Source organism: Polypterus senegalus, chromosome 13 (assembly GCF_016835505.1).
Source record: "Polypterus senegalus isolate Bchr_013 chromosome 13, ASM1683550v1, whole genome shotgun sequence".
In the NCBI taxonomy this organism is placed as follows: domain Eukaryota; kingdom Metazoa; phylum Chordata; class Cladistia; order Polypteriformes; family Polypteridae; genus Polypterus; species Polypterus senegalus.
Genome location: NC_053166.1, coordinates 120,886,564 through 120,902,597, shown reverse-complemented (window position 1 = coordinate 120,902,597; position 16,034 = coordinate 120,886,564). Strand labels below are relative to the sequence as shown.

Here is a 16,034-nt window from a genome sequence, read left to right as displayed (position 1 = left end):
TGAACCACCTTTTTAAGGTCGTGCCATAGCATCTCAATTGGATTCAGGTGAGGACTTTGACTAGGCCACTCCAAAGTCTTCATTTTGTTTTTCTTCAGCCATTCAGAGGTGGATTTGCTGGTGTGTTTTGGGCCATTGTCCTGTTGCAGCACCCAAGATCGCTTCAGCTTGAGTTGACGAACAGATGGCCGGACATTCTCCTTCAGGATTTTTTGGTAGACAGTAGAATTCATGGTTCCATCTATCACAGCAAGCCTTCCAGGTCCTGAAGCAGCAAAACAACCCCAGACCATCACACTACCACCACCATATTTTACTGTTGGTATGATGTTCTTTTTCTGAAATGCTGTGTTCCTTTTACGCCAGATGTAACGGGACATTTGCCTTCTAAAAGTTCAACTTTTGTCTCATCAGTCCACAAGGTATTTTCCCAAAAGTCTTGGCAATCATTGAGATGTTTCTTAGCAAAATTGAGACAAGCCCTAATGTTCTTTTGCTTAACAGTGGTTTGCGTCATGGAAATCTGCCATGCAGGCCGTTTTTGCCCAGTCTCTTTCTTATGGTGGAGTCGTGAACACTGACCTTAATTGAGGCAAGTGAGGCCTGCAGTTCTTTAGACGCTGTCCTGGGGTCTTTGTGACCTCTCGGATGAGTCGCTCTGCGCTCTTGGGGTAATTTTGGTCGGCCGCCACTCCTGGGAAGGTTCACCACTGTTCCATGTTTTTGCCATTTGTGGATAATGGCTCTCACTGTGGTTCGCTGGAGTCCCAAAGCTTTAGAAATGGCTTTATAACCTTTACCAGACTGATAGATCTCAATTACTTCTGTTCTCATTTGTTCCTGAATTTCTTTGGATCTTGGCATGATGTCTAGCTTTTGAGGTGCTTTTGGTCTACTTCTCTGTGTCAGGCTGCTCCTATTTAAGTGATTTCTTGATTGAAACAGGTGTGGCAGTAATCAGGCCTAGGGGTGGCTACGGAAATTGAACTCAGGTGTGATACACCACAGTTAGGTTATTTTTTTAACAAGGGGCAATTACTTTTTCACACAGGGCCATGTAGGTTTGGATTTTTTTCTCCTAAATAATAAAACCATCTCCTAAATAATAAAAACCATCATTTTAAAACTGCATTTTGTGTTTACTTGTGTTATATTTGATTAATGGTTAAATGTGTTTGATGATCAGAAACATTTTGTGTGACAAACATGCAAAAGAATAAGAAATCAGGAAGAGAGCAAATAGTTTTTCACACCACTGTATATATGATGTGTATATATATATATATGTTTATATATGTGTGTGTTTGTGTCTGTGTATATATATATGTATATATATATATATATATATATATATATATATATATATATATATTGACATTGCATTGCATTGTCAATCATGTTACATTATTTTTAAAATGTTTCCTTTTTCATAGCTTCTTTAACACACTACTATCTCCAAGTAAGCTGGTATTCTAAGTAATAATATATATATATAAAATATATATATATATATATAATATATATATATATATATAAAAATATATATATATATATATAAAATATATATATATATATAAAGTATATATATATATGTATAGATATGTATGTTTCATGTTTGTGGCTGTAATGTGACAAAATGTGGAATACTTTTGCAAGCCACCGCATGTATATGTATGTATGTATGTAAATATATATATAACTGTGTATATATATGTGTATATATGTATATGTCTATATTTGTATATGTGTATATATGTATATGTATATATATATACACACACAGTGGTGTGAAAAACTATTTGCCCCCTTCCTGATTTCTTATTCTTTTGTATGTTTGTCACACAAAATGTTTCTGATCATCAAACACATTTAACCATTAGTCAAATATAATACAAGTAAACACAAAATGCAGTTTTAAATGATGGTTTTTATTATTTAGGGAGAAAAAAAAAACAAACCTAAATGGCCCTGTGTGAAAAAGTAATTGCCCCCTGAACCTAATAACTGGTTGGGCCACCCTTAGCAGCAATAACTGCAATCAAGCGCTTGCGATAACTTGCAATGAGTCTTTTACAGCGCTCTGGAGGAATTTTGGCCCACTCATCTTTGCAGAATTGTTGTAATTCAGCTTTATTTGAGGGTTTTCTAGCATGAACCACCTTTTTAAGGTCGTGCCATAGCATCTCAATTGGATTCAGGTGAGGACTTTGACTAGGCCACTCCAAAGTCTTCATTTTGTTTTTCTTCAGCCATTCAGAGGTGGATTTGCTGGTGTGTTTTGGGCCATTGTCCTGTTGCAGCACCCAAGATCGCTTCAGCTTGAGTTGACGAACAGATGGCCGGACATTCTCCTTCAGGATTTTTTGGAAGACAGTAGAATTCATGGTTCCATCTATCACAGCAAGCCTTCCAGGTCCTGAAGCAGCAAACAACCCCAGACCATCACACTACCACCACCATATTTTACTGTTGGTATGATGTTCTTTTTCTGAAATGCTGTGTTCCTTTTTACGCCAGATGTAACGGGACATTTGCCTTCTAAAAGTTCAACTTTGTCTCATCAGTCCACAAGGTATTTTCCCAAAAGTCTTGGCAATCATTGAGATGTTTCTTAGCAAAATTGAGACAAGCCCTAATGTTCTTTTTGCTTAACAGTGGTTTGCGTCATGGAAATCTGCCATGCAGGCCGTTTTTGCCCAGTCTCTTTCTTATGGTGGAGTCGTGAACACTGACCTTAATTGAGGCAAGTGAGGCCTGCAGTTCTTTAGACGTTGTCCTGGGGTCTTTTGTGACCTCTCGGATGAGTCGTCTCTGCGCTCTTGGGGTAATTTTGGTCGGCCGGCCACTCCTGGGAAGGTTCACCACTGTTCCATGTTTTTGCCATTTGTGGATAATGGCTCTCACTGTGGTTCGCTGGAGTCCCAAAGCTTTAGAAATGGCTTTATAACCTTTACCAGACTGATAGATCTCAATTACTTCTGTTCTCATTTGTTCCTGAATTTCTTTGGATCTTGGCATGATGTCTAGCTTTTGAGGTGCTTTTGGTCTACTTCTCTGTGTCAGGCTGCTCCTATTTAAGTGATTTCTTGATTGAAACAGGTGTGGCAGTAATCAGGCCTAGGGGTGGCTACGGAAATTGAACTCAGGTGTGATACACCACAGTTAGGTTATTTTTTTAACAAGGGGCAATTACTTTTTCACACAGGGCCATGTAGGTTTGGATTTTTTTTCTCCCTAAATAATAAAAACCATCTCCCTAAATAATAAAAACCATCATTTAAAAACTGCATTTTGTGTTTACTTGTGTTATATTTGATTAATGGTTAAATGTGTTTGATGATCAGAAACATTTTGTGTGACAAACATGCAAAAGAATAAGAAATCAGGAAGGGAGCAAATAGTTTTTCACACCACTGTATATATGATGTGTATATATATATATGTTTATATATGTGTGTGTTTGTGTCTGTGTATATATATATGTATATGTATATATATATATATATATATATATATATATATATATATATATTGACATTGCATTGCATTGTCAATCATGTTACATTATTTTTAAAATGTTTCCTTTTTCATAGCTTTAACACTATCTCTGCCAAGTAAGCCGCGTGGGTATTCTGCTAGTAATATATATATATAAAATATATATATATATATATAAAATATATTATATATATATAAAAAATATATATATATATAGTATATTATATATATATATAAATATATTTATATATATATATATATATATATATATATATATATATATATATACACATGTATAGATATATATGTATATATGTATGTATGTATGTTAATCAATTTCAGCTGCTTTGGTAATGAACAATATTTCTTTATTACACAAAGCAGCTGAAACTAATTAACAACCCCCTCTGCTACTTAACTGACCAAATCAATTTCCCATAAGTTTTATTGACTTGATGCTATGCTCTGATTAAAAAGTGTTGCTTTAATTTTTTGAGCAGATTATAAACTTCTGGGATATTGATCTGGTCAGTTAAGTAGCAAAGGAGGTTGTTAATCAGTTTAAGCTGCTTTGGTGTTAATGAAATTAACAACAGGTACACTAGAGGGGCAACAATGAGACAACCCCCTAAACAGCAATGGCTTAACAGATGGAGGCCACAAACATTTTTCCCTTCTCATCTTTTCTGACTGTTTTTTTCACTAGTTTTGCATTTGGTTACGGTTAGTGTTATTAATGGTAGCATGAGGCAATAACTGGACCCTACAGAGGTTGCACAGGTTGTCAAACTTCTCCAGGATGGCACATCAATACGTGCCATTGCCAGAAGGTTTGCTCTGTCTCCCAGCACAGTCTCAAGGGCATGGAGGAGATTCCAGGAGACAGTTACTCTAAGTGATCTGGACAGATCCATAGAAGGTCCTTAACCCATCGGCAGGACCGGTATCTGTTCCTCTGGGCAAGGAGGAACAGGATGAGCACTCACGGATCCCTACAAAATGACCTCCAGCAGGCCACTGGTGTGAATGTCTCTGAACAAACAATCATAAAGAGACTTCATGAGGGTAGCCTGAGGGCCCGATGTCCTCTAGTGGGCCCTGTGCTTACTTCCCGGCATTGTGGAGCTCGATTGGCATTAGCCATAGAATACCAGAATTGGCAGGTCCACCCTTGGCACCCTGTGCTTTTCACAGATTAAAGCAGGTTCACTCTGAGCACATGAGACAAACGTGAAAGAGTCTGGAGAAACCATGGAGAACATTATACAGTACTGACTGTAACATTGTTCAGCCTGACTGGTTTGGTGGTGGGTCAGTAGTGGTCTGGGGAGGCATTTCTTGGAGGGACACACAGACCTCTACAGGCTTGACAATGGCACCTTGACAGCCATTAGTAGGGCCCTATGGAATCTGTTTTATTTTTTCACAAATTCCATTTTATTTTATTTTTTTGGGTTTTCGGTTTTCACCGTTTTATTTGCCCTTGATTCAGATTTTTGGGTTTTTATGGTTTTTTTTTTACTATAAGAAAGTAGTAACAGCTACAATAAAAGAAACAATAATGAAATGGCACTTTACATTCCTTTTAATGAAATGGCACACTAGCACAACTGAACCTTATCTTGCTGTTCCATTTATCAGGTAGGAGCCCAGATCCTCCACGATGCTGTATGCAGAGATTGCAGTAGGACAGTGAGTGCCCTCCAGAATTGTAACAGCTGTTACTAGTTTGATGCATCCTTCTGAGATGAAGAGTAACTTTACTTTTAGGGTCTAGGATATTTGTTACAGGCTGAGCTGATGTGTTCTAAGCCAGAAAGAATTCTTTGTAGAGGTGAATATGTTCATTGTGGTACCCAACTGATTCGGACCAGGGGGCATGCCCAGGTCAGCACAATCTCTTTCAGTGACAAGAAGCTTGCCCATCTCCTTTTCCTGGCAGGCTTCTTGAATAAGGCATAATTTACCCGCACCACAAGTGATGCAGCCTCACTGAAGTATTTATAGTGATGCCAGGTCTCTCCTTCCAAACTGATGACATGACACAATCAGATTGAATATACACTGTTAGGCATAACCCCATATAAAACTTCCTGGTATGCTTTCAGACTGTATGATGCATAGCTTGAATTACCACCACTGACAATGCCATATGATAACTGTAACTATGAATAGCTGAATATAGATCTGCAGCATAAGAATAAAAGTGGGAGACATGCCCTAATGTTCCAAATACAACTGTTTTAACCAAAACATTTTTTTCTCTTTTTAGATTTACGATCATACCATTGTTTTTCTCATCTTTTTTGTTAGCAACATACTAGTATCTTGGAGTCTTTGAGTTAGGACCAGTGTCTCTCTCAAACCATCCACACCCCTACTTTCTTCAATTCAGATTAGAAGTGTTTTCCTCTAAAATTTTTAACAAGTTGCATGTTTTCTATCTCTGAGAACATAGTCTTGTGCAAAACTCAAGAAACTTCTTCGCTGTATTTTCTATTTCTGCATTACTTGTATTTCTTGTGAGTCTCATTCATTTGATTTCTTCACAAAACAACATTATAAATAATTTTTAATGATCTTAATTACACTTTGATTTCCGGTGTTGTACACCACCACACTAATAATCTCTTAAGTTTTTTGCAGTTTACTGCCAAATGTTGTGCTTTCCTAACTATACCTTATTTTTGTAATAAATTATTAGTGATGAGGGCTCCTAAACTACTTCCAATATGATATCTCATGTATGTTCTCTTTGCGTCACTGTGTGCAGTTGTACAGATTGGCAATATTACATGTAAATTTTGTAGTTCTTGCTCTGTTACAGGTTGAGGAATTTCTTTCTGGCAATTGTTTGTATTTTTTACAGTCTGTTTTATTCTGCTTCAGAAGAGTTTGAATAGCATTTCCAGTAGTATTTAGAGAGGCTGAATTATTATTGCATTATAAATTAGGACAGAAATAATTAAGGCTTTGCTTATACATACAGTCATATGAAAAAAAGTTTGGAAACCCCTGTCAGCCTGCATAATAATTTGCTCTACTTTCAACAAAAAAGGTAACAGTGGTATGTCTTTCATTTCCTAGGAACATCTGAGTACTGGGGTGTTTTCCGAACAAAGATTTTAAGTGAAGCAGTATTTAGTTGTATGAAATTAAATGAAATGTGAGAAACTGGCTGTGCAAAAATGTGGGTACCCTTGTACTTTTGTTGATTTGAATGCATGTAACAGCTCAATACTGATTACTTGCGACACCAAATTGGTTGGATTAGCTTGTTAAGCCTTGAACTTAATAGACAGGTGTGTCCAATCATGAGAAAAGGTATTTAAGGTGGTCAATTGCAAGTTGTGCTTTGACTCTACTCTGAAGAGTGACAGCATGGGATCCTCAAATCAACTTTCAAAAGATCTGAAAACAAAAATTGTTCAGTATCATGGTGTACGGGAAGGCTACAAAAAGCTATCTCAGAGGTTTAAACTTGTCAGTTTCAACTGTAAGGAATGTAAAAAGGAAATGGAAGGCCACAGGCACAGTTGCTGTTAAACTCAGGTCTGGCAGGCAAAGAAAAATACAGGAGCGGCATATGCGCAAGATTGTGAGAATGGTTACATATAACTCACAGATCACATCCAAACACCTGCCAGAACATCTTGCTGCAGATGGTGTATCTGTACATCGTTCTACAATTCAGCGCAATTTGCACAAAGAACATCTGTATGGCAGGGTGATGAGAAAGAAGCCCTTTCTGCACTCACACCACAAACAGAGTCGCTTGTTGTATGCAAATGCTCATTTAGACAAGCCAGATTCATTATGGAACAAAGTGCTTTGGACTGATGAGACAAAAATTGAGTTATTTGGTCATAACAAAAAGCGCTTTGCATGGCGGAAGAGGAACACCGCATTCCTAGAAAAACACCTGCTACCTACTGTCAAATTTGGTGGAGGTTCCATCATGCTGTGGGGCTGTGTGGCTAGTTCAGGGACTGGAGCCCCTTGTCAAAGTCGAGGGTCGGATGAATCAACCCAATATCAACAAATTCTTCAGGATAATGTTCAAGCATCAGTCACAAAGTTGAAGTTAGGCAGGGGTTGAATATTCCAACAAGACAATGACCCAAAACACAGTTTGAAAGCTACAAAGGCATTCATGCAGAGGGAGAAGTACAATATTCTGGAATGGCCGTCAAAGTCCCCTGACTTGAATATCATCGAAAATCTATGGGATGATTTGAAGCAGGCTGTCCATGCTCGGCAGCCATCAAATTTAACTGAACTGGAGAGATTTTGTATGGAAGAATGGTCAAAAATACTTCCATCCAAAATCCAGACACTCATCAAAGGCTATAGGAGGCGCCTAGAGGCTGTTATATTTGCAAAAGGATGCTCAATTGATGTGATATCTCTGTTGGGGTGCCCAAATTTATGAACCTAATTTTGTTATGATGCATATTGCATATTTTCTGTTAATCCAATAAACTTAATGTCACTGCTGAAATACTACTGTTTCCATAAGGCATATCATATATTAAATGGAAGTTGCTTCTTTGAAAGCTCAGCCAATTATAAACAAAAATCCGAAGAAATAAGAGGGGTTCTCAAACTTTTTCATATGACTGTATTTATATGTATTTGTATTTTGTTAATTTCTTCCATTGTCAGTCAGAATTCACATCTATAATTTTCCTTTCCATGTTTACTTGACATTGATCTAGTGGTTTGTTTTTTGTTCGCCGACTAGCAAAATACCCGCGCTTCGCAGCGGAGAAGTAAAGTAAAAGAAAAGGAAACATTTTGAAAATAACGTAACATGATTGTCAATGTCATTGTTTTGTCACTGTTGTGAGTGATGAGTGTTGCTGTCATATATATATACAGTGGTGTGAAAAACTATTTGCCCCCTTCCTGATTTCTTATTCTTTTGCATGTTTGTCACACAAAATGTTTCTGATCATCAAACACATTTAACCATTAGTCAAATATAACACAAGTAAACACAAAATGCAGTTTTAAATGATGGTTTTATTATTTAGGGAGAAAAAATCCAAACCTACATAGCCCTGTGTGAAAAGTAATTGCCCCTGAACCTAATAACTGGTTGGGCCACCCTTAGCAGCAATAACTGCAATCCAAGCGCTTATGATAACTTCCAATGAGTCTTTTACAGCGCTCTGGAGGAATTTTGGCCCACTCATCTTTGCAGAATTGTTGTAATTCAGCTTTATTTGAGGGTTTTCTAGCATGAACCGCCTTTTTAAGGTCATGCCATAGCATCTCGATTGGATTCAGGTGAGGACTTTGAGTAGGCCACTCCAAAGTCTTCATTTTGTTTTTCTTCAGCCATTCAGAGGTGGATTTGCTGGTGTGTTTTGGGTCATTGTCCTGTTGCAGCACCCAAGATCGCTTCAGCTTGAGTTGACGAACAGATGGCTGGACATTCTCCTTCAGGATTTTTTGGTAGATGGTAGAATTCATGGTTCCATCTATCACAGCAAGCCTTCCAGGTCCTGAAGCAGTAAAACAACCCCAGCCCATCACACTACCACCACCATATTTTACTGTTGGTATGATGTTCTTTTTCTGAAATGCTGTGTTCCTTTTACGCCAGATGTAACGGGACATTTGCCTTCCAAAAAGTTCAACTTTTGTCTCATCAGTCCACAAGGTATTTTCCCAAAAGTCTTGGCAATCATTGAGATGTTTCTTAGCAAAATTGAGATGAGCCCTAATGTTCTTTTTGCTTAACAGTGATTTGCGCTCTTGGAAATCTGCCATGCAGGCCGCTTTTGCCCAGTCTTTTTCTTATGGCGGAGTCGTGAACACTGACCTTAATTGAGGCAAGTGAGGCCTGCAGTTCTTTAGACGTTGTCCTGGGGTCTTTTGTGACCTCTTGGATGAGTCTTCTCTGCGCTCTTTGGGTAATTTTGGTCGGCCGGCCACTCCTGGGAAGGTTCACCACTGTTCCATGTTTTTTGCCATTTGTGGATAATGGCTCTCACTGTGGTTCGCTGGAGTCCCAAAGCTTTAGAAATGGCTTTATAACCTTTACAAGACTGATAGATCTCAATTACTTCTGTTCTCATTTGTTCCTGAATTTCTTTGGATCTTGACATGATGTCTAGCTTTTGAGGTGCTTTTGGTCTACTTCTCTGTGTCAGGCAGCTCCTATTTAAGTGATTTCTTGATTGAAACAGGTGTGGCAGTAATCAGGCCTAGGGTGGCTACGGAAATTGAACTCAGGTGTGATACACCACAGTTAGGTTATTTTTAACAAGGGGCAATTACTTTTTCACACAGGGCCATGTAGGTTTGGATTTTTCTCCCTAAATAATAAAACCATCATTTAAAAACTGCATTTTGTGTTTACTTGTGTTATATTTGACTAATGGTTAAATGTGTTTGATGATCAGAAACATTTTGTGTGACAAACATGCAAAAGAATAAGAAATCAGGAAGGGGGCAAATAGTTTTTCACACCACTGTATATACAGTGCTCCCTCACTATATCGCGCTTCGACTTTCGCGGATTTTAAATGTAAGCATGTCTAAATATATATCACAGATTTTTTGCTGGTTCGCGGATTTCTGTGGACAATGGGTCTTTTAATTTATGGTACACGCTTCCTCAGTTTGTTTGCCCAGTTGATTTCATACAAGGGATGCTAATTGCGGATGGCTGAGAAGCTACCCAATCAGAGCACGTATAACATATTAAATAAAACTCCTCAATGATATACGTTCGCACATTTCAAAGCTCTAACAGCCCGTATTGATTTTTGATTGTTTGCTTTTCTCTGCCTGGACGGAGGGTGTGAGCAGAGGGGCTGTTTGCACAGAGGCTGTTTGCATGAACATGCGGACGCTTCTCTAAAAAATGCTGAAAAGACTACCTTCACATTAATCCCTTCACTGCGGCAACTTTATCGCTGTGCTACCTTTACTTAAAAGCACAACGGCGCTTCTTTGAAGAGAAGATATGTTTGCATTCTTTTAATTGTGAGAAAGAACTGTCATCTCTGTCTTGTCATGGAGCACAGTTTAAACTTTTGACTAAAGGTTGTTGTTTCATGTCTAGAGGGCTATAATAATGTTAAAATCGTATTTAGAAAGTCGTAAACAGGTTTTCTATGCTCTAACTAGAAAATATTTATAAATAAAGATTTATAAATAAAGAATCCTACTTCGTGGAAATTCATTTATCTGTCTGGAGCGGATTAACTGCGATGAATAAGGGTTTACTGTATAACTGTGCAGAGAATATTTATTAACAGTGTGGTAGAGTTTCTAAGGGCTTAAAATATATAAAAATAACCATACAAACATATGATTTCTACTTCGTGGATTTTCACCTATCGCGGGGGGGGGGTCTGGAATGCAACCCCCGCGATCGAGGAGGGATTACTGTGTGTATATATATATATATATATATCTCTTCGCATCGGAGAAGTAGAGTGTTAAAGAAGTTATGAAAAGAAAAGGGAATATTTTAAAAATAACGTAACATGAGTGTCAATATACAGTAATTGTTTTGTGAGTGTTAGGAGTGTTGCTGTCATCAAGGATTTGATTATCATTATTTCTTTCAATCAGGTTCGTATTTGTAGGATGTGTTCAAGTTACATTCCGTGTTTGTCAATCGTTGTAAAGATAACAAGTTTCATTCATCGATTTGTTTCTTACTGCATCAATAAACAGCTCGTCTTCCTCTTTATCTGAGATGTGACACACTGCATGCACGGGTTTTTTTTTTACACTGTGTTCCTTTAGCGGGACATTGACTTTTTCCACCGTGTGCTTTGTTTCCGCAGTAGCTGCACTTAAGAATATGCTTGTATGTATCACATGCTTCATATTTTTTTGCTGCCTTCTCAATTGTGTAATTCGGTTTTTGTTAAGCACTCTCTGGAACTGTTGCTTTTTGTCTGTGCACTGCGTCATTTCACGTGAGCCGCTCGGTGTACATGCATCGAAGGTTTCCAGCTGTGCTGGTGCCATCTCGTGCGATGTCCACGGCTGTATTTAATGTTAACTAAGACCGGCACTTAAAAGTTTCTCTCGCAGTTTTGCCGAGTTTGTGCCAAACACCACCCTGACCATCTCATCTTCCTCTGCATAAGCACAGTCCTTCACCCGTGAATATTTAGCGGCAGTGTTTTTATTGGATTGCGCTGACGGACGACCTTATATGGGCAGGTACTAAATTATATGGGAGGCGTAACTCCGCCTCCCACGGGCATCGAGCAGAAGTCTAATATAGTATATGGACGAAAAAGTAGGTTCCAGTTATGACCATTATGTGTAGAATTTCGAAATGTAACCTGCCCAACTTTTGTAAGTATGCTGTAAGGAATGAGCCTGCCAAATTTCAGCCTTCTACCTACAGAGGAAGTTGGAGAATTAGTGAGTGAGTCAGTGAGGGCTTTGCCTTTTATTTGTATAGATTACTGAAACATTTAATTTTCCTCAATATTAATTTCAAACCTTGCTCGCTACAAACGTTTACTATATTTTTTGATTTGCTCTACCCTAGTTCTCTAGAAACTGCTATATTCTTGTCCATAAATGTAAAAAAAAAAAAAAATAACTGTTGTAAATTTTTCTCTGATATTGGATGTCTTTTTTTGTGAGTTTTTTCCGTCTCTGATTATGTGACCCACAAAGTATTAAAAGTTTTCCCCACCAGCGTCAGCATTGTGTAACTTGGAACTTGTTGAGGACACAACTGCAGCATCATCTGTAAGGGCTGTTCTGTCACCTGCCCTGACTGTGACTCTCTGAGGAACAGATTCAGATGTGCATAATGTTCTGATTCCCCTGTAACCAGTATGTGGGTCACTAGACCATAGATGGTGTGTAACCTGCTCACAAATTCCACTAAAAAGTGCCTCCTTCTCTGCCCTCAGAGCCGTCACAGCAGTCCTACTCAGTTCCCAGTACAGACCGGAGTTGCCATCTAGCCGTGCGCTGTGACTCCTCTTGAAGATATCCAGGTTGCCCTGTGAGATTAAACACCTCCTTCTTGGCACACTGGTAACACCCACACAACCCTCATCAACCTTCAGGGTCTTGAAAACAGCCTGATCTTGGAGTCTGGCCAGGCCCAGTCTCATTATCCTATTGGGTGATAGCCTAGAAGACCAAAGCTGGATCTTCACAATAGCAGCAACAAGTCTGTTGTCAGAATTTATAAACTGGGCACTTCTGTAGACCCTGCAGTTTTGTAAGAGCCACAATTGATCTCCTTCACCACATTACCAGTATTGGAGTATCAAGTCCAGCAATGCGACTCAGAGCACTGGAACCAGGATTCAGCAATCTGCAGCCCCTGACATTTTGCAAAGTCAAGGAACATGGAGCCACTTTCATCATGGCCGCCAGACACATGGAAACTGATACAGTCCTCATAGCCAGCCCTGTCTGTGCCAGTGGTTACATTGAAATTGCCTATGTCCAGAGGAGTACCACCTCGCGGGAACCCATCAACTACTGAGCGAAGCTGCAAATAAAATATCTTTCTCACCCATGCATCACTCACCACGGTTTGAGCATACACTGAGATAACAGACAAGACACCCAGGGAGTGTCTTAATTGGAGTCTCATAATACGCTCATTGAAAGGAGTGACATCAGATGCCATTGAAAGGAGCCAATCCGCTACTCCCTGGGTATGACAGCCATCAGAGAGACCAGACCAATAAATGGTGTACCCACCAACAGAGATCTAGCCAGTCCCAGGTTTGTGCATCTCAGATAGTGCTGCCACTAGAATGCACAGTTTATGAAGCTCCTCTGACAGCAGAGGAAGATGATCATCATGCCGAAGAGACCAGACGTTCTACACGCCTACCTGGTTGGACTGCCTCAAATTGGGACCCGAGTGCTGCTGTGCAGCGTGCGACGCCTCGGCACCAAACAATTTCCAATCCCCAACAGGCCCGACCAGATTGACTCACAGGTAGTTTTGACTCTTCTTGGGATGAGGCTCCTGAGGGCTTTACCCCATCCCCTTCATAATGCAAATGCTACTCCTGTGGAGAGCACTGAGGAGTTCTGTGTGTCATTTTGGAGCTATGCGAAGTTTTTTACGGTGGCTGGAGTACCAATCCTGCCACCAACCTCCAAGTTTTCCCTGCAAGTTGGAGGACCGTTTGCATGGCATATGCAGCATAACATCATGCCCAAGACCTATTGAGTAAACCATTTTCTTTTATTAAGTCTTAATAACATCAGAAAGAGATAGTAACAAAACACCAAAAATACACACCAATCCACCTATGTCCACCATCCCCCCAGCCTTGGGAAGTGAGGAATCCTATGTGAAATAACAAAAAAACAAACAATCCAATAAATAAATGAAACAATAAAACTAAATCGAAAGTAGTAGTATAATATTTGGCCAGTAGTTAGAGGAGATTGAAGTTACAATTTTTAAACTTTGTCATTTCATATTCATCATTTTCTGTTTCTCATGACAACATTTCTTCATAAGTGCATTTTTTCTATCACATTGAAACAGCACAGATCTTTTTGGTAAACAAAGCACTAACTGAAATATGCAGAGTATCAAACTTTGTTTTAATTTATGGTGAAACATTTATTTTGAACGGTTTACATGCATCATCATTAATTAAATGAACAGGATTCTGCTTCTTAAACACAACTCTTCAAAATGCATTTTGCAGCAGATCTTTATTTTCTGGTCTTTGCTCTTGCTGTTCTCCACACTCATGTACAATCACAGGTAAATGGTAATATAGGTATCCTTTATTTGTTTTTCATTACACCTTATTTTAGTCATTGTGTGTCAAACAAGAAGTCAATGAAAATTGAGTCTGCTTTTGAAACTAACGATTTCTAACATTGAAAAACTGCGTTTTTGAAAGCTATTATAAAAATAAAAGTAAAATCAGAAATATGGCAGTTTATTTCCATTTTCATCAATGCAGAATAAATCAAGGTTTTGCTTACTGCAATGGACACCTAACAGCAGTAAGTCAGAGATCATAGGTTTAAAATGAACCAGAACAAGATCGGGATTAGAGCTAGTGGGCCAGTCGATCATTTTAAATTCTGTTTGTAATACAACTGTAAATCAAAATCTAGAGCATTAAGGGAAAAACTGTCCTTACATGCATTATGAAGGGAAGTGTTTAAGAAACAGAAAGCAGGTCCTTTTACTAATGAATAACACAAGCTAATCATTTAATGTCATTAAAAGGCAGATTGTGAGAGTAATTTGTAAAAACAGACATCTGTGAAACATTGCAGTAATGTGTCTGGAGTCGCATCATGTTGAGGTTAATACTAGGTAAAACATGCAACTTATTTTTTAAACATCCAAATGTTAGTTTTTACCTTTGAAATAGACTTTTTAACAATACATCTAAATTATTTTCAAGTATTGACAACCCTAGCAGTGACAAATAGCACAGCAGAAACGCACAATAACCCTCCTTAGGATTAACTTTATTCACTGGAAAGGTTTTTTTGATAAAAGCAGTATAAATGAAATAAAAATGCTTTGACAACAAAACATGCAGTATGCAGAGAAGAGCTATAAGCAAACGAAGAGGAACAACAAAACCTTGTAAATCAAGGGTTAACTGTACTGTGGAATTGCACCACTTTATGTACAGTCTTTTGCAATAACTCTGAAAGTGGCATCTGTCTATATGGTATTGACCATATAGTGGTGAAAAATTTATGCTGCATTATAATTAAAAATGCTTTTTATTATCATTAGAAATCCCTTTTAATGTATTTGTGTTTACATTTCAGAACTGAAATCTATTTTTCATTAATAAAAAATATTATAATGGTTATTTTTACTAACAAGCTTGCCTCTATCCATTGAAATGCTTGTTTCCACTCATGTGAATTCGATTGCAGTTATTCATAGTCAAGTAAACAAAGAACATGCCACTGCTTTTCCTGCCTTTTTTGTCACTGTTTCAAATCACTGACTTTAAACATGGAGTACTTACAGTACATTGTTAAACCAGTTTGATACTGTGCAGAGTTATGGGGGGTTGAAGTGAAAAGCGGCTCACCAATCAAGGTAAACTTCAGATCACACTGAATGATATTTTTAAAGGGGAAGACTCACTTTTTAAACAATTCACATCCAAGTCCATGCACAAAGTGGTAATTTTTAGGCAGCCTTAGCTCATCCATCTCACATTACATCCACATCATTGTGCATTCAGAGATGCCCTTCTCAATACCCCAAGTATTTGATGGCTTTCTACTAGCTTGAATAAGTCTTGACTGTTTTCTTATCTCTTTCATTGACAGGGTGTTTTTACAGAAACTACTACTCACTCGATGTGTTTTGTTGCACTATTTTTTGTAAACTCCAGAGACTGTAGTGCATGGCAATCCTAGGAGGCAAGTTGTTGTCGATATGCTGTAACTATCATGTCTGATGTTGCTTAGATCATGTGGTTTAGAGCAAGCTGAGTGAACATCCTAAAATGTGATTGAGATTATTAATAATTTCAAACATATTCAAATCTGAGTCAAAAATAGTTTGG

At 38.2% G+C, this 16,034-nt stretch overlaps 1 protein-coding gene across 1 annotated transcript in view; it reads left to right on the top strand.

Annotated features, from left to right (window-relative positions):
• fam193b (family with sequence similarity 193 member B) overlaps positions 1-16,034 on the top strand; it is a 107,367-nt gene that overhangs the window by 42,811 nt on the left and 48,522 nt on the right. The gene's annotated exons all lie outside the window — the stretch shown is intronic.